The 20,623-nt window shown below is 40.6% G+C and overlaps 1 long non-coding RNA gene across 1 annotated transcript; it reads right to left on the bottom strand.

Moving 5' to 3' along the window:
- Nucleotides 1–17,235: 17,235 nt before the first annotated feature.
- LOC141621837 (uncharacterized) lies at nucleotides 17,236–20,604 on the bottom strand. Its single transcript, XR_012532720.1, has 6 exons — nucleotides 20,496–20,604; nucleotides 20,311–20,383; nucleotides 17,995–18,473; nucleotides 17,755–17,907; nucleotides 17,573–17,665; nucleotides 17,236–17,482 (listed from the first exon to the last, which is right to left on the bottom strand). It is a non-coding gene; the product is annotated as an uncharacterized LOC141621837 (long non-coding RNA).
- Nucleotides 20,605–20,623: the final 19 nt, after the last annotated feature.

The raw sequence follows: 20,623 nt of genomic DNA, 5'->3' as shown, positions 1-20,623 counted from the left end.
AGCCCAGACCAACATGACCAACATCCTCACGAGCCCCCTAAACGCTTGCCCTAATCCGCAACAACAACCTACACACGAGATTGACGTAAGTTAAACAAGTCACGTTTATAGCACTATTCACAATCACTACCAACATCCGCCACTACTACAACCACCAGACCTAGCCCCCACCGTACCCATCACCACCAACAACCCAGTCACGGCCACCATACTCTCGTTTCTGCCACCCACGACTCAATCATCAACAACAACAAACACCAACAACAACTCACGTAAATAATTCGTCATACCACGGCCACCACGAGCCACTAGAAACACCACCGCAACCCCTGTTACCACCACCAGCAACCCTCGACACCAGTAACACCTCCTCTCACAACCGCCAGACCCTCTCCTTAGCAACCCTTACCCGACAAACAACAAGAACAACAACAGCCGACACTACCCACTTACAGCCACCAAACGCCACCCTTTTGACCACCCAGAACCTCCCACAACCATCAACCCACCACTAATTACCCAGCCAACCAAAGTCATAGGTCCAACAACCATTAAACCGAGTTATATATATTGTTTCAAATAACAAGACCTAATCCCGTTTTTCCGGCCAACCGCCCAAAAAGCCACCACCTTTATCGTCCCCTGACCACCCACATAAGATAACCCAACACCAGGAACCACCACACCCGAGCCCAGGTCAGTCAAGCCTCAATTATGGTTCAAAACCGTGTAAATAGCATATGCAACCACCCATACAACAACCCCTTCAAACACCCATTCCCGACGGTCAACGATGGGTCCTAGTCAAACTCTGGTGATCCACAGTCATGGTGACGGTCTTAGTTCGTCATACGGTGGTCTAGTTTACGAGTTATAACAATTACAAAATCAATACATTATAATATAAGACGGTCTTAAAGTATTACTTTGAGGCGATAATAAAAGTTAATTCCTTTCCTTTTCTCTTCCTTAATTTTATTCTTCTTTCTTTTAGATCTCTTCCTTCTTTTATGAATTATTTTTCAGCTACTATTGCCTTATTCCGAATATTATTAGGAATTACCATATTATTATTATACCATAATAAATTATATTATTATTATTATTATTAATATTACATATTATATTAGCCTTCCCATAACTAATATCACCACATACTTCTTTTACTAATTTTATTATTACCACACACTAATATTATTAGGATAATTATTATTAACATTATTATTAACTTTACTTATTATTATTTCTTTATTATTTTTATTAAATCCCGAAACAATTCCCGACCATACTCATACTAGATTAATAATTTTGGTCCACATACCCATGGCACACGGCCCAAAGCTCACTTGCCCCTTTTTGTCCAATTCCCGACTTGCTTATTTATTTTATTATTCAATTATCGTCTTAATTGTAATTATTATTATTATCAATGCCATTAATGAATTATTTGAATTACAAAAATTATTCATATAAATACTTTGTCAAATTACGGGGTATTACCCATTTACAATTATTAACTACACCAAATCTTATCACAAGATGTCACAATAATAACTCAAAACATTTGTAGTATCACAAGGCCGCTATCGAGGCAGGCGGGATTAGGTGTTCGAATTAGAGAGCTTCCTAATACGTACCCTCACCCCTTACTCCAGTTATCTCTGGACATCCGTGTCTATTGGCATCTTCGAGAGTCATTCTAGACATAGAATGCTAAGGGTAACGAGTTCTTAGTGTTCGTGTCACTACTTTGTGTCTCGACATGACACGAGGTATTCGAACGGTTTCCAATTTCACACAATAAATTGGTGGCGACTCCACAAATGCAAGCTTATTCAACCTTTCACCGGCTTCAATGCCTCACAAATCGGTAACGGCCCATGACGTGCTTTGGCAAACCAAGGTTCCGTGGGAGAAGTGCCGCCACCTCGAAACTAACGCGCGAGTGTGCGCGGCGCGGGTGGCCCATGTCCACAGTTTGGCGACTCCGTTGGGGATGATACACTTACGTGTTACCTAGGGTGAAACATGAACAAGGTTAGGGAATAGTTTATACGAGACAGTTGTCGATTTTCATTACTCGACCTTCTTAGGTCGTTTCATCTGGCCTTCCTAGGCTTAACCCAACCAATTCGACCAATCGTCCCGTCTGGACAGTCCAATTTCCTATATAGGCCCAAAGATGAATATCGATTGATGTCAACCATACTGCGGTGCATACTCATGTTTGTATCGAGAGCTTTCACAACTCGAGAAAATGGACTAGGAACCGACCTTACTCATGTTTCGCACGGACCTCTCCAAGACCAGGGTTTGATTGCTTGGTATGACAACCCACCTTTTTAAGCCTAAACCCTTTAAATGCACCCAGCATACCGTTATAATGCCCATATGTATGTTTGTATCATATACGTGATCACCATTTGTAAACAAAACTATGACGAAATTTTGTGAAATAAAATACATTTCAAAATGTAAACCTTTCAAAGATGGCCTAAAACAGCGCAGAATAAGCCAAAACTCTGTCCAAATGTCGAGTCAAAATTCGGGCCTCAAACCCATTTCAAAACCCACTTCGAGTCAGCACTCCTACAACTACACTACAGTTGTCTACAGCAAACATTTCAAAATTTATCATTTTCAAATCCCACTTAACACAGTGGCTGATGGGACAAGAGTTGGTCGTCACACATCCAATCAAAAACATTTATAATACTCAACAAACAACTAGTTAGCGGTAAGTCGAGATCGATCCATGGGACGGTGTGCTTTGAGTTCTAAGTCTATCTATCTCAATTTATGCCAGTGTCACAATTTGTTTGGGTTTGTAGTTGTGTTTTAAACTAATGAAAGTAATAAGGTAAAACAAACAATAAAGCAAATAAAGGTGTAAACAAGTATTAAAGAGGACGAGGATGCCATGGGGTCAAAGGGGATTCATGGTGTTGATCATACAAACATGTTTACAAAGTTGCAAGCAATTAATGTTGTAAAGGAACCGAGTTGGTTTATGTCTTACAGTTCTTAGGAAGAGTTGGGTCCCGGAGCCGAATAGATTAGATTGTACAACACCTACAAGTTGACTTACTTTCCTCCTATGCATGGTCTAACAAGACTCGAGTTGGTTTATATCTTACAAGTCAAGTTGAATAGATAAGAGATGGTTATAAATGCAAGGATTCATAGGTTTAGCATTTCATCAAACATAACATGTGCATAGGTTGACATCACAACAAGCAAGCAAATTTAATTATGTGAACACATTAGATTAAGCATGAATCAACTCCCATGTTGGTTTCCCTAATTACCCATTAATCCTAGCTAAGAGACTACTCACTCATTATCATGGGAAACATGTCATTAATGGTGTCAATCATTACAACAAGTGAAAACATGATAAGAGAATGAGGAAATAAACAATAAAGAGTAAATGGTAAAAGATTTATACCAAACTTGAGATGATTCCAAATAATAAAGCAAAGAATAAAGGAAGAGAACTTGATTGATTGATCAAGGGTTGTCAATCCTCCAATAATAGCCCAATAATCTTCAATTACCCAAAAGTAATAAACTTGAACAATAATTAAGGAGAGATTAATGTGTGATTTGTGGAAAGATTAAAGAGTAATCTATTCTAATCTACTCCTAATCTAATCTAAGGAAGGATTGATTTAATCTAAAAACAAACTTCATGCTTTGATTATTTACAAGTGGGGTATATATAGTAGAGCTTCATTAGGTTAACTAAGGCTAAATTAGTAATTAACATTTGTGAGTTCTAAGCAGGGAATTGCTAGTCTTTTCGGAGAGATGATCATCTCAGCTGAAGATTCCACGATCCGTTCGTCCAGGAGGAGAATCCGCTCGGATTGTTGCAGGGGTGGACGAGCGTCTTTAGGCAAATCCGCTCGGATTGTAGAAAGGGAATCCGAGCATCATCAAGGCTTGGACGCTCGGATTATTCTTCTTGGACGGGCGTCTTGTCTTTTTGCCCGCTCAGATTCTGTTTCAGAATCCTTCTCTTCGATTACTTCTCATTATTGTAAGATTAGTCCGTAGTTCTCGCCGCCTCTTCATTCTAGTCCATCTAATGTCGTCAATAAGCTTCCAAATATGCACGAAAGACGGAAAATTCCGCCTAATTGTCTTCTTTCCTACAAAACATACGAGATGCACTAGGAAAACAAAATAGAAAGCATTTGACGGATAAAATGGCTATGGAATGTTACAATAGTATGCAAAATGGGTTCAATTTAGGGACTAAATGTGCGCAAATATGAGTCACATCAAATATCCCCAAACCGAACCTTTACTCGTCCCGGGTAAAGAGGTGACAAGAACTAGACCTTTATTTAGCTATCCTACTAATATAACCGATGTGAGACAATTAGCGGGTCTCACTCCGCCCCTTCAACTCACAACAAGACAGCCATGAGGTAGGATGCCTTCTTGCAAGGCAAGGTGGGTCTTGCCAAAATGGCGACACATCCAAACATTATAGCACACAAAATCAAGTAATGGATGCATCTACAAAAGAATAGCCACTTTCCTCATCTAAGTGGCGGAAATTATCTACAAGGGAAGCAATTCAAGGGTACACACTCCTTCATAGATATAATTTCTTCAAACTACTAAGCCTAGGAGGATACCAATAAATCACCTCCAAGTTGTGTCAAGCTAGGGTACCTTTGTCCTCAATCGTTAAATGCTTTTGTCAAGAATAGACTCCCTATGGTGTTAGAAACACTGGAGGATCGCGGAATTCCCCTTCTTGCCTAGACAAGAAGAAGGGTCGTCCCCTCTCTACCATGCACAAAAGTGGATACGATGGAAAAAGGGATCAATAGTATTTGAGTTTCATGTGGGAGTTTGCTTTTGTTGTTGTTTTTCCCCCCAATTTCTTGTGGCATATAACATTTGAGAACACTTTCTTTTTCCATTTCTTTGATGTTTGGCATTTCAATACTTGACAACTTTCAACTTTTGCATTTTCTTTTGAACATTTTCAAAGCCACCCCAATTAGTAACGAGGGTGCTTTTTATTTGAAGCATAGGAGTTTTCATTTTTGTTACTCCTTTTTTCTTTTGATGCATTTGCAAACTTTTTCTTTTCTTTCATTTCAATACTTGAACTCAAATTTTGAACAATTTTTGTTTTTGTGCCCATTCCCTTTGATGACAAAAATGTGGTAGAACATGGATGATAGATGCATGGTTTCAAGGGTCACCTTGGAATAAACGGTAGCCAAGGAGTTATCACACCACAAGGTATTCTTGACTAGGCCTTAATCCGTGGGTCAAAGGATATTAGCATGACACATCCTAGGGTGTTTTACAAGTATTCTAACAAGCAAAGTCTTAAGAAGAAAAAGCATCTACTAGGGCCTATATACACTTGTCAAGCTTCCCAAATAGACGGTTTCACAAAATTTTTCTAACATGCAAACTACATGCCATGATGCAACTAACCTTTATACATCCTAATCCATATGATTCTACCAACTAATATGTCAAATAATCTAAATGCAATCCTAATTTCACATTGTTTATTCCGCTTCCATCAAAATAAAGCCACATAGTCATTAACATAAAGAGGAAAAAGGAGATTGGAAAGATCATACCATGCGGTCTTCAATATCCTCATGTCTCGGATGTGACGTAGTCGATCAATGTGAAAAAGGATAGACAAACATAATATATACAAAATATATACAAGACTACACAACAAAGGAAATGAACATGTTTTTGGATTTTTCAATTTTTCAATTTTTTATGGATTTTGTTTTTGAAACAAAAATACATGTTTTTGTATTTTTCAAAATTTTTCAATTTTTATGTGTTTTTGGAATATAAATTCCCATCCCCCACTTTAGTTTGGACATTGTCCTCAATGTACATGTAGGAGTAGGTATGAAAAAAGAAAAACATGTTTTTGGATTTTTGAATGAATGCAATGATATGAATGAATGCATGCTCTAACTAAATGCAATTCTATATGACATATATAACAAATGAATGCAATCTAAACTATATTATATGATGCATGTTTTTAAACTATGGTCACTTATGATCAAACCTCCCCAAACCGATTTAAACACCATTTCTAGTGTAGAAAAGAATAGGATTGGTCATTAGTGGCTATGCATGAATTCTAGTCTATATGCAATTAACTACGTGAATCATGTGAGATATATTACAATGCAAACTATACTATATGAAAATGCAATATGAAATATAATACAAATGCAAGTGGAAGCTAAACTAACTGCAATGTATATACAAAAGAGAGAGGGAGAGAAAAGTATCATACAAATGGAGGTGATGAGGTATTCATCTTTCACTCGTCATCATCCTCTTGTTGGGGGTAGCCATACCGGTGAGAACTTCCTCCTTGGTCATACCCTCCTCCTTGGCTAGAATGCCCTCCACCACCAAGATTCCAAGCTTGGTCCCCTTGATTAGGGAACAAAAGGTGTGGTTGGGCCCAAGAGGGCCGAGGGCCATTAGGGTCAATATACCCTTGTTGTGCCATTTGATAGTACTGGGGATAAAGGGCCAAGTAGTTGCCGACCCTCCCTTCATGTACCCCGAGGTCAACTCTATTCATAAGGTTCATCAAGTCATTAATACCCGGGGTATTGGGGATTTCCGGTCGGAATTAAGTATAAGGAGTAGGGTATGGTGGGATAGGCACATAGGAAGGTGGGGGAATAGGCCTTGCCGGTATCCCACGAGGTATTTGCGGTTGGCGGGGTGCTTCTTCCCTTTGAGGGGGATTGCTGATGATTTGGATATCAAGAAGGTAGCTCGGCCTAGGCGAATACGGGCTCAATCTTGGGTCGGTGGCCGGTATATTCCACCCCGAAAGAATGATGGAGGTGCACCCTTTTGTGAACCATTCTACACTCCCTTCTTGAGTGTAGGCACACCACCGGTGGTGATTGAAGACGGCGTCCTCATCAATCAAAGTAATCCTCTCAAGAGGACCATAATTGTCACGGGAGTTGAACCCGGGGCAAAGGAAGTTAGCCAAAATAGTTATTAGACCTCCCATTAAGAAGGTCTTAAGTTGGGTGCTCCCTTGAGAAAAGTCCTAAAACCTTGTAAGCATCTCAAGGGGGGTATTGAAGTTGTAACGCCTCGTCCCCCGAACATTTAGATAGGACTCAAGAAATGTTAAATCAATGAGAGTGCACCTATCTTGTTCATACCTCCCATTGATGGTACCAGCCACAAAGCGTTCGGTGATCCGAATCACCGGGTGTTGGATAGCGAAGGTATAGCACTGTTTTTGATGAACAAAATCCCTCCCGAAAATAGCCTTCCAAAGTAGGTCCATATCGAAATCGGCAGGTTTATCGGTATAGTCGGTCGGCACAACAAGACCGAAAATGTGAGCAAATTGATCAACTGTAAGGCTATGGTCTAGGTTGCACAACCTAAACTCCATGCTCACATTGGTTCGAGTGTTCGTGATAATACGAAGGCTACTCAAAAATTCCAGGGTGAGACTAAGGTACGTCTCCTCATGGGCATGGAAACGTTTTCCAATCCCTAAGCCATCAAAGAACATCTCGGTGTGGTACCTTATCCCAAGGGTTTCTAGCACCCTAGTATCGATAAACTGAGTGGGTTCATAGTTCTTACCTAGCAACTCGACAAACTTCTTGCGGTGGTCATCGGAGGTGAAGAGTACCTCCGGGAAGTACTCAAGTTGCTCTATCCCTCCTCTCATAATGGGGCGGAAGTTCCTTGGTGGCATTATCTCTTGTGGGGATGAAGAGGATGAACCCTTGCGCTTCCTACCGGCGGATTCAACAAGTTTCTTAGCCTTGCCCTTGAGATTCATCATCTTGAATTGGAGAAATGGGGTTTTTGTTGGCTTTTATTGTGAGGGGAGTGTTTTTGGGGATGAAGATGAGTGATTTAGGGTTAGATAAGGTGAGGAAATGAGGGAGAAAGGGGGTGTTTTTATAGAAAAAGGGGGAAGACGAGCGGACACGGGTGGGGCCTGGGCGGATTATTCGAGAAAAACGCCAGAATCCGAGCGTCTTCCTTGCGGGACGAGCGTCTTGCCTCTGTAGAATCCGAGCGTCTTACATAAAATCCGCTCGGATTTCGTGACAGGAACTTTGCATTTTCTGAAGTAGGCGGAAGACGAGCGTCTTCTTTCTTAGACGAGCGTCTGACTTTGGACGAGCGGCTTCTCATAAATCCGCTCGGATTTTGGTACAGTTCCAAAAGTTTTCTTCAGGTGTCTTTGAGGACGAGCGTCCAAAATGCAATCCGAGCGTCTTCTTTGCGGACGAGCGTCTTTTGCCAAATCCGCTCGGATTCTGTGACAGCGCTGAACAGTACCCTGAGGAAGGCTTTGGACGAGCGTCCAGCCCTCGGGACGAGCGTCTTTCGCTGTTTTACTTCCTTTTCTTTCTTTTTTTTGCAAAATCATACCCTTTCACCAATTTGATGTTCCTCTTTATCTTTTTCTGAAATTTTGCTCAATAAAAATGTAAGAAAACTCTCTCTCACTACTCTCATGCAAGAAATTAAATAAAAATGCAAAAATGTACAATATTATACAAAGTAAGATTTCAAGAAATATCTTACAAATGGTGGTTTGAGATAAGACTCCACCAAAGTAGTTCAAATTGTAGAAATTCTTGTCCATAGAGCCGAAGGCTCTCAATAGAAGATCAAAAGCTTGTGAACAAGCTCCAAATAAGCACAAGTATGGGTTGCTCCATTTGAACATGAAATTTGGCCAAGGAAGCTTGCCATAAGTTCTTTGTTTCATCTTGTTCTTGGCACTAGAGCTTTCCCAATGCTTCCAATAAATAAACCAATGATTCTCGTCAATACTAGGTACGAAGTATGGTTCATTTTCATCCGTAGACTTCCACTCACCAACTTCTTCTTCAATTTTGGTGATGATAATAGCACTTTGGTTATTCAATCCTTCCAAGGTAGAAGGAGAATTGTCATGGCTTTGATGATCGAGTTCCTTAGAAGTTTTCGTTGTGGGTGCCAAATTTCCACAAGTAGCTTCACGTGCGAGTTTTTCTTCAAGTTTTTCCACCAAGTAGCTTTTGTATGATGCCTTGACCTTTTGGAGAAGGTCCACCATATCCTCTTCAACAATCATTGGCTCCATGGTAGGTGTCAAGTAGTCTTCATGAGAGATAGGGAAAGGACATTCATCTTCGTGATAGGATATCTCAAATGTCTCAAGGATAGGCTCCTCAAGCAAGGTGATATTACAAGTCCATCCCTTAGGCTCGTCATCATCGTTGCTATCTTCATATGAATCATGAATGGGTGCTTCATGCAATTCTTTCTCCAACATCTCAATATTCACATTAAAGGACACACCCTCATACTCACAAAGGTTAAGAGCATTTGGCTTACTCAACCTCATATCTTCTTCGTCGAACATCACACTTTCTTACTCACAAGAGCTCAAAGAGATTGGCTCTTCCCACTTGTCATCAAAGGTAACTCCTTCAAACTCGCATTCATAATCTAAGAAATGGTGAGGGGTAGTCATTTGGGCTTCCTTCATTTGGGCAATTTGAATCTCCAACTCCTCACCTGCTTAATCATCACTGACACCTGCTCGAATCAGCAAAAAGGATGGAGAAAGTCGATCAAGTGGACCAACAATCAAGGAAAGCTCTTCAACGTCACTACTGGAGAAGGAGAGATGTTCAAAGGAGAACCCGAAGACGATGAATTCGAGTCAAAGTCGGAATCAGAGTCGGAACCTAAGTCTAGAGAAGTCGCTAGAGAGTCTCTTCCTGTCGTCACTCCCCACCCTTTTGTTTTCCTAGCATAGTATCACCTAGTAACAGTAGCTTGGGGAATGTCCCAGCATCTATCCCTTTACCGCCACTGACTACTGCGCATATGGCTTCTTTGTTTCAGCTGTTTTCAAACTTTAATATGAATAAATATGATTCTGCTTACTCCTTGTGTTATTCTGAATGCAATTCTATTTACGATGATAATGAGTATGATCCTGACCCAGACTCAATCGAATTACCTCCCTATATAATTAAAGAAATACTAGAAGAGGGGGAAGGGGCACCAGTTATAGAAAACACCAAACCTATCAACATAGGAACGGAATTAGAACCCCAAGAACTTAGGATAGGGACGACCCTAGACCCAACTGAAAGGGCCAATTTCATCGACATCCTACACGAGTTAAAGAACGTCTTCGCTTGGTCTTACAAGGACATGCCAGGTATCGACAGGGATATTGCAAAACATCGCATTCCAATTAAGCCAGGTTTCAAACCTGTGAAACAGAAGCTTCGTCGGATGAGGACAGAGTGAGCTCTTAAGATTAAAGAAGAAGTCGATAAGCAATTCAAATCCGGATTCATCAAAGTTTCCGAGTATTCAGACTCGGTGGCTAATATAGTCCCCGTACCCAAAAAGGATGTGCGAATCCGAGTTTGTGTTGATTTCAGGGACTTGAACAAAGCAAGTCCTACAGACGACTTCCCTCTACCACACATCGATATATTGGTAGATAATGCAGCAGATCACGCGTTGTTATCCTTCATGGTCGGGTATGCAGGGTACAACCAAATCAAAATGGCCATGGAAGATATGTATAAGACAGCCTTTGTCACTCAGTGAGGCACATACTGTTATACTGTTATGCCATTTGGGCTAATAAATGTTGGGGCTACGTACCAACACACTGTGACTACTTTGCTACATGACATGATGCATAAAGAGGTGGAGGTGTACGTGGACGATATGATCGTCAAATCCAAGGATAGGAAAGGGCACATCGCTAACCTTCGCAAATTCTTCCTCGGATTGCACAAATACAACATGAGGCTCAATCCTCAGAAATATGCATTCAGAGTAACGTCAGGCAAGCTTCTGGGATACGTTGCCAGCCAGAGGGGGATAGAAATTTATCCATCCAAGATCAAGGCCTTAATCAAGATGCTACAACCCCAAACAGAAAAAGAGGTTAGAGGATTCCTGGGCAAAGTGCATTACATAAGTCGATTCATATCGAAACTCACTATGATTTGCGAACCTATCTTCAAGAAGATCAAGAAAACGGACCATACCATATGGGACGATGAATGTCAAAAGGCATTCGACAGGATAAAGGAGATATTGGCCAAGCCACCAGTGTTAATGCCTCCTCAACACGATCAACCTCTTGGTTTATATCTCACAGTTACCGAAACAGCCATGGGGGCTATGTTCGCGCAGACCGTTGGGAAAGAAGAGAGAGTTATCTACTACCTTAGTAAGAAGTTCTTGGAGTACGAGAGTAAGTACACACCTCTCGAGAAGACATGCCTCGCTCTTGTATGGGCAACAAAGAAGCTACGCCATTACATGCTTAGCTACTTGGTCAAAGTGTATTCTAAAATGGATCTCGTAATCGTTAAATACCTCTTCGAGAAACCCGTCCTCAATGGACGCTTGGCAAGATGGAGCTTAATCCTCTTAGAATTCGATCTCAAATATGTACCTTTGAAAGTCATAAAGGGACGTGTCATGGCTGAATTCTTCGCAGATAATCCTATCAACGACACGCAAGCAATAGACATGTGGTCATTTCCAGATAAGGACATTTTACAAACCAGTACGGATTCTTGGGATCTTTACTTTGATGGGGCATCCAATTTGTGAGGATTTGGAATAGGAGTGTTGCTCATTTCTCCTAAAGGTGAGCATACACCATTATCTGTCAAACTCGACTTCGAGGTGACAAACAATGCAGTAGAGTATGAAGCTTGCCTCATTGGTCTGCAAGCAACAGTGAGTTTAGGCATCAAGAACCTTCGAGTTCACAGGGACTCATCTTTAATCATTAACCAAATCACTGGATCCTGGAAAATCCGAAGTGAAAGTCTAGCACCCTATCAGGCTAGAATAGATCAGATTGCTCAATTCTTTGATCAGGTTACTTATTTACACCTACCTCGCGAAGAATATCAGTTTGCGGACGCTTTTGCAAAACTCGCATCCTTGATTAATATGCCAGGCAACATGGTTGAAATGCCCTTATGCATCGAATAGCGGTCGGAGCCAGCCTATGTAAACTTCCTTGCAGATGAAGAGGAAAACCCAAAAGAACCTTGGCTCCAAGCTATTCTAAATTTCAAATTAAATGGTACATACCCACCAGATATGGATAAGAGGGGACAACTCGCCATACGCCTACTTGCCTCTCAATACCTCCCCATGGAGGGAGGGTTGTACAAAAGAACACCACTTGGTGTCCTCTTGCGTTGCCTTGATCATTCACAGGCACAGAAAGTAATGGAAGAAGTTCACGATGGAGAGTGCAGTCCTCACATGACTGGACCTATGATGGCAAAGAAGATTACGCGTATAGGGTATTACTGGACGACAATGAAATCAGATTGCATCAAATATGTCAGGCATTGTCACAATTTCCAGATCTTCGGGAATGTGCAACATGTTCCTCCCTCAATGCTATATACCATGACATCTCCTTGGCCATTTTTTGCTTGGGGAATAGACATCATCGAGAAAATCACTCTAGGTGGGACAGGAGGCCATTGTTACATTCTAGTAGCTATTGACTATTTTACCAAATGGGTCGAGGCATCATCTTACACTAGCCTTACAGCCAAACATGTGGCAAAGTTCATACAAACCAATATCATTTGTCGATATGGTTGCCCACATGAAATCATCAGTGACAACGGGTCACACTTTTAGGCCAATGCTGCACAGCTTCTAGCCAAATATAATATCAAGCATCACCATTCCTCGCCATATAGACCTCAAACTAAGGCGCGGTAGAGGCAGCTACAAAAATGTCTTCACAATCCTCAAGAAAATGATCGACACTTACCGCGATTGGCCTTGAAAAATACCCTTTGCGTTATGGGGATATCGCACATCAGTAAGGACGCCCACTGGGGCCACTCCTTTCTATTTGACTTACAACATGGAAGCTGTACAACCAGTAGAGCTAGAGATCCCATCTCTATGCATTTTACTCGAAAGTCAAATTTCAGAAGCTGAATGGAATAGAGATAGGTATGATGAACTCGTCCTCTTGGAGGAACGGAGGCTACATGCATTATTACACAATGTGAAAACATACCAAGCACGTATCAAACGAGCCTTTAATAAATGGGTCAAACCCAGAAATATCAAGGAAGGGGATTTGGTGCTCAAGTCAGTCAGAGCTCTCTTACCTGTCGACCCACGGGGAAAATTTAAACCTAATTGGGCAGGACAATTCTTTGTCAAGTCCATACTTTCAGAGGGTGCGGTTAAGATCACAGACCTAGACGGGAATGAGTTTTCTACTCCAACTAACCTAGACCAATTGAAAAGGTACTACCCTTAGAAATAGGATAAAACGCGCCTCGCGTGACCCACGTGCCGCTCTTGCGACACGAAATAAAACCGGCTATGGCCCACTAAAAAAATGCTCATGACATTTCGCTCTTGCGTTTTGACATTTTGACATCCTCATATCATCAAATAAATTGAATTGCATTTCCTTAGGAGTAAGTAAAGCACACGCTTATTTTCTAAAGTTCATTACAAGCTCTTGCTTCGAACATTTATTCTTTTATATTTTTTCGAACTACGTACTTTGGGAAATATCGGTATATTTCATCAAGAAAATTTTGGATTATAACGAAATTATGAAATATGAAATTACGAGTCATAAACGAAATTGCATAAACAAAAGATTAGAGATTAGAATCGACCTCCGGTCCTAGCAATATAGCCTAAGAACAAATATCGAGATCGATATTCTCCTAATCGTTGCACCCAAGATGCTCCGAGAAATGCCCCTTTCTTGCTAGAAAGAAAACCCTAATTTCTAATAATTTAAGGGTAGTTTTTAGGGTTTTGTGATGAGAGTGTTTTTGTGAAAAATCAAGTCAGAAAAATGAATCTTCCTCTCTCCTCTTAAAACCGTCCAAAGGGAGCAAGAGGAGGAAGATATTTTTCTTCTTTTATTTTCCTAAAATCAAGTGACCACCAACCAAAAATAAGAAGAAAATCTTCTTATTTTCGGTTATTGTCAAAATGTATAATATGTGTATATTTATCAATTGTCATTTATGTCATCACGTATTTAATAATTCCACACACAACAGTTTGTAGTCGATTTATTAATACCGGTCTGTAATTATTTATTATGACAATTTCGTATAATATATACATTAACTATAAATATCGCATATTTATAATTTGCTTAATTAAATATAACCGTTTACGTTTAATTACGAATTAACATCTTAATTCGTTTAAGCTAACATTATATACATTAATTAAATATAATAGTTTATATTCAATTTACGAATTAATAATTAATTCGTCTCAGCTAATATTATTTAATTGTATTAAATAATCATCTCATCATCACATTGACTAACTTTTTAGTCAAATACATGGACTAACCTTTTAGTCATATAAGGCATCAATGTGATTACATTTTCATATAATCACATCTCTCAAACACATCCTTTAGGTGTGACTTTTACGGACCAGTTGATCACCGCCATCAGTATGATAATAACGTCAAACTTCTAGCAAGCCAACCGTTATTAGTAAACGTTAATCAACTGATAATATACTAAGTATACCCTGTGAACCTATAAGAGATTTATACACGTTATCACACTAATTGTGGAGGACACTAGCTCCAACACGTACAGGGTTTGATTTCATTTTTTCTAATGAATACGTAGGCAATCCTTTATAGGATACAACCCATCATTTCAAGATATAAATAGAAGGACATTTGCATGTTGCATTTGAAATCCGACAAGAATAAATAAAGAAAACTTGTGAAAGTTTCCTAACTAATAAATCATTTATTCATTATTCCTTAAATAATAGTAATACGCCAAATACATATAAATTTAAAATGCTGAAAATTAAAATGCTAGGCTAGGATTCTAAAAACCCCGCCATTATTGCAACTCAAATAATAGTTAATAATACTATAAAAATGACAAAGGCTACTCTTCCATTTTCCCCTTGCCTTTGTCGCCTTTGTCAAATTCCTTGTCTCGACCACGAGCGGGACGCTCCTGCTTTATTTCCAACCTAATCACCAATGGTCGTTCTCGGGATCTAGCTTTCCCATTTTGATCCACCACCACCTTCTCGACAGGAGCATTCTTTGGTTTCTTCGACGGAAGGACGACCCGATATCCAGCCTCTTCTTCCTCCTCAGTTAAATACTTTTGGTTCTCCTTCGCCACTTCGCGGATCTTATAGTCTACGGGCTTGTGTTTCCTCATTTTTTCACGCTCCTAAGGGGTGCTAGCTTTCCTCCACTGCAGATTTGAGTCAGATACCCATAACGAGCCAACCGGAATAGGTATGAACCATATATTCCTTTGGGCCCAACGAATAGCCCACTCTCGACAAGACTCCGAAGTATGTGCCAAGGTAGTTTGAGGGACAGTGTCTAGCTTCGGGATTTTCTGTCTTAGGCCCACTTGCCTCATCAATCTCTCCGGAAAGGTATGGACCATGAATTCCAAGCCGGGAACGCGAATCGACCGTGTCGGATCGAAGGACGATACTCCAGTCACCGATCTAAGATCCCACCATGTCACTATCCACCTGATCAAGGGCCTACCTTCACTCTTCAATTTATTTTCCCAATAGTTGCATACTCGAGTGAAGTCCACCATGTATAGCCTCGTTATCATCGCAATTGATCGGGAGCGATATCCTGTCACGTTAACTGGGGGCTCAATCAACCGAAGCCTTTCCATCAGCCAGATCTGCAAAAAGGGGACGGGACTTAATGTCCAACCCGGCCAAAAAAAGGGAAAAAAAAGAAAAAGAGAAAAAACGGCCGAATAAGACAAGAGAAACGGGTTCTTACCTGTAGAATGATAGGACTCCCAGGATAAGGATGCTCGCGGTTCGCCTTCTTGTTATCCAATCCTAGAATGGTTTCCCCTAGAACTAACCATGTTAGGCTCCTGCGTAGTTCTATTTGCTCCACTACGCCTAAAAATCGAGGGTCACCACTCATTTCTTGGTCCACATGCCTTCGCAAGACATAGCAATGAATAAGGCAAAATCCATAAGCTCTACGCCTCGCCGCATAAGAGATAGTAGGGTCCTCCCTATTTATAAATCGATCGACAAATTCAAACATGCGGACACCTTTTGAGGTCACAAGACGGTCTACCTCAGCCTTGGTCAATCCAAGCAAGTTCCTAAATTTATTTTTATATCCTTGAAAGTTAGGGGGTATAGCCGGAACAATTTCTGCATCCCATCCACCAACTGCAGCAATTTCTTCAGGAAAGGGACAAATTCCGCTTCCCGGGAAGGCAAATACATAAAAATTCGGATCCTAATATTCAAGACAATCATCCAAAAAGGGCCTAATTACCTTAACCAGCTTCAAACTTATGATTAAGCCTAAGTTAAAAGCACCCATGTCGTGTTTCTCCACATTCATAAATTCATTCGTTCACTCCTTAATGCGATTTTCAAAGGCATCCATATTTTGTTGGAAAATTTGGAAAGATATATGAGGTCTTATGAATAGACGAAGTCAAGGAAGGGAGAATTGTGAGAATAGAAGCTCAACCGAGGTCTCTATTTATACTATTCGTTGTTTCCTAATTTCAGCAGAGGACGGACTAACTGGAGAAAGGACGCAGCAGTTGTTGCGCCTCTTCCCCAGGCTATTTTCCTCGTTTGACAGCCGTGGGATCTTTCCTAATCTGTTTTAGTTAAAGTTTCCTATTCCTATAGGGACTTAATTCGGTAATTTTGAATAATTACCAAATTTATGTTTCCTAATCTTTTACGAGTTCGCTTTTCGAGGCAAAATCGATATTTTCGCCAAATACGCACACTTACTCGTTTTTTTTATTTTCTTTTTTTTCGGGGAATCATTTCACTCCCTCTTTTCAAAAATGTTTCTAATACACTTAGACATTTCTTTTAAATTCTTTTTTTAGGAGGTAGCCCTCCCTACCGTCCGGTCGCATCACTTTTTTTTTCCGGGCACTTTTTTTTCATTTTCGGGCACTTTTTTGTCCATTTTCGGGCACTTTTTTTATTTTGCATTTTCTTCTTCGTGCTAATTTAGGCCATTTTAATTTTCTACGTTAATTCTTTTTGCTATATATTTTGCTTGTGATTTCCTACGTGAATTTTGGTAGCATGACGGCGCAAACCGTCACATGCCAAACCTGTTTTTTTCAAAGATAACCTGCAGACACAGCAAAGGCACGCAGGCCGTCATATATACAACCAAAAATGCAAAAATATACATCGAGATACGGGCTCCTGTACTAAATGACGTCAAAAATGTACAAATGCACAAACAGTCAGCAAACTAATCATGACGACTCCTCAGCTCAACCACTGTCACCTCAAAGGCAACGATCTCAGCGTCTCTGGTCTCGAGCTCTCTCAGCAAACGAGACGTCTTCTCTTGGGATTGCGTCAGCTCACGCTCCCTCTACACCGAAAATGGAGTGATGCTTTACTTCACTTCACTTCACGAGATTGGAGATAATAAAAATAAAGAACGGGTACAAAAGGTTCATACCTGTCATCCCGAGCCACCTGCAAGGGCCTCAATGGCTATAGCTCGCAGCCGTTTGGCCATCCTCCACAGCTCCACGTGTCTGGACGGTGCCACCTTCATTCAAATACAGAGAAGTTTCAAGCAAATACATTCCTATGTAATAAAGCATAAAATACAAAAGACAGCCAAAGCTGGGGGCTTACCCTCCTCACAATATGCTGCCACTCATCCAAGCCAGCGCCAGTCACCGCCTCGCTGAAATCCCGGATCTCCGAGATCGTCGTCATGCCCGCCGAGTCAGTGTACTCCAGCGTCTCTAAAAAAGCTGGGGGCTCGACGCCCGCTACCTCGATCTCCTGCAAAACTAAAATGGTTCATTTATTTCACTGATCAGTCATCATCTATCAGATTTATCGAAGACAAGTAAACGGTAATATGCTTACCACGATCGACCAGTACGCTAGCCTCCGGTGAACAAACTCAGCGTTTTCCTCGCCAGGGAGAAGAAGAGCATCACCACTCACACTAGCCAGGTCAGTTGTCCTCTCAGCCTCTGAAGGCTCCCTAAACATTGTCCGTGGAGGGTCGATAGGAACCGTAAAGGCGTCACGGGAGTACTGCCGAGTCAAAACTGTGACACCCCTCGATGAGGCATCAAAAGAACTATTAAATCTAAGCGGAAAAATAAGGGATTTTTAAAACCTTTAAAGTTTAAAGTGTGAAATCCACCATAAGTGATCGAACGAAAATGAAAAGTAAGATGAATAAGTTTTACAATTAAAAACGAAGTGCGTTGGGGAAAAGATATCCCACGAATAAACACAAGTCTAACTATAGGTGAGTCTAGGCAAACTATAACTAAGGTCCAAGGTTCAACGTTCTCGCTAGCTCACACGTCTTCCCCATAATCTGCATCACAAACCTGTCATTCATGTAAACATGAACGCCACGGTCAGTGGGGAGTAACTCGGGGTTCTCCCACCACAATATGTCAAAATGCACATAAGCAAGAACTTAATTAAACATATTGATCATGCATCATACTTGAATAATATGAACAAGGGAATATAAACGATAATCATAATGAGATAGGCACATTGCATTCTTAATGAGATAGGCATGGTACATTATATTAAACATGCATTCAAGGTAACCCAAAACATGGATATGAGATTAGACATCGAATCATATGAAGAAGGTAAACAACGGATCAATTGAATAGAAAATACATGGATGGAAACCAATAGCCATTACTTGAAAACCTCTTAACAACCATAGCACGGGACGTGGCTACTAATGTCACATTCATACTTATGGCTTGCATCTCACCATAAGAACGGATGGGAACATCAATCCCGGCGATCATATCGCAACTAGGGGCTTGCATCTCACCACTAGTATCCGATAGGACCAAGACTCTCACAAACAATCATAGAAGACGTGCACTCTCGTATATAAGAACACGCCAATGACCGTAATCAGCAAGACATTTACAAAGGCTTTGACTCAAACAAGACAGACCCCTAGACTCCAACCTCTTGGTAGGACGACGATCATAATACGGTCCTAGTCTAAACCTGGATCCAGACTCTCGGGATGGGCGACACCCGATTCGACAAACGATACCAAATCGTATCCAAGACTCGAAACATGGCACGCACTCGTATCCAAAGGTCGAGTAACCTCTAATCGGAAACATGGCACGCACTCGTATCCAAAGGTCGAAGAAAGGCGGAAGGATATCCTAATTCGGAAACATGGCACGCACTCGTACCAAAGGTCCAAAGAAGGAAAGATAACCCAATCCGGAAACATGGCTCACACTCGTGACCAAAGGTCCGAAAGGGGTAAATAGGGAAAGTCAAGTCGTCACACAATGTAAGTCGTCACACTTGGGTCACAAATACGAGTGGAAAAGATTGCACAAACATAACGTAAACAATTCATGTGAAGCATGCATAAGTATAAAGGTATAAGAAACATCAAGTACTCCCATGATAAAAGAGTCTCAACACATCATACACAAGCATTTGAACCAAAGTTAAGATGCATACCCAACAAGAAACTCAAAACCCAATCTATAACAACAAGTTTAGTACTCGACTACAATAAGGGTCAACTTCAAACGGTCATAACTTGAGTTGTATACATGATAATGAGGTTAAACCAGTTGGAGGTGATAGCTTATCCTCTTACGGTTCTAACGGTAGGTCATAAGCCTCAAACAAACAAGTAACGAAGAAGTTATGGCCATTTTAAGAAAACGGGTCCAGGCTGAGTGCGCAGCCTGCGCCGAGGTGCGCAGCCTGCGCCGAGGTGCTGATTTGCACGACACAACAACTTCACCTTCATCCCCAAATCATTTTTTTATCATGCCAATACAATCCTAATTCCACCATATATTACCCAAGCAACTTTATACAAGTATTAAGGGTGAAATCAAAGCATAAAAGAGGGATTAAAACACAAGGTTCGATTCAAATTCAAACAATTCCAAACTAACAAATTCGTGACATAATTAAACACAATTATTAAGCATGAATAAGACGGTTTCTTTACTAATTCATCCATATAAACATTCATGTAACCCAAAGGATTGTAAATTCCTTCAACTAACCATGAGATGGTTTCTCATACAAACTCATTCAACAACAAACATGTGAAACAAGAAAAGATTCAAACTTTAACATACATATGAACAAACTACAACATATAAACACACAAATTTGACATAATGTCGAGTAACCCATCACCGTTACCTTTTTGCACTTAAATCCACAATATACTCATCTACCTTTCAAGAATCCACTTCCGGGTTAACTAATCTTTCTCCTAGACATGAGAAAACACAAATTAAGACTAAGAATCGAAACTAGAAAAAGGGTACCATGTGTAATATGGGTCGACAGCCCTAAATAAGGAGGAAATTCGGATCTTTTCTTACCTAGAAAGATGGAGGGCGATGAGAGGAAGAGATAGACGCGAAAATCACTTGATTCGGATAAGAATTGAGCAAGTTATGGTGTTTTGAAGATTTGTAAGAGGAGAGTATGAAAATGATGTTTGTGTTTG

The sequence above is a fragment of the Silene latifolia genome, chromosome X (genome assembly GCF_048544455.1).
Source record: "Silene latifolia isolate original U9 population chromosome X, ASM4854445v1, whole genome shotgun sequence".
NCBI lineage: Eukaryota > Viridiplantae > Streptophyta > Magnoliopsida > Caryophyllales > Caryophyllaceae > Silene > Silene latifolia.
This window is presented reverse-complemented; position numbering and strand designations above follow the sequence as displayed.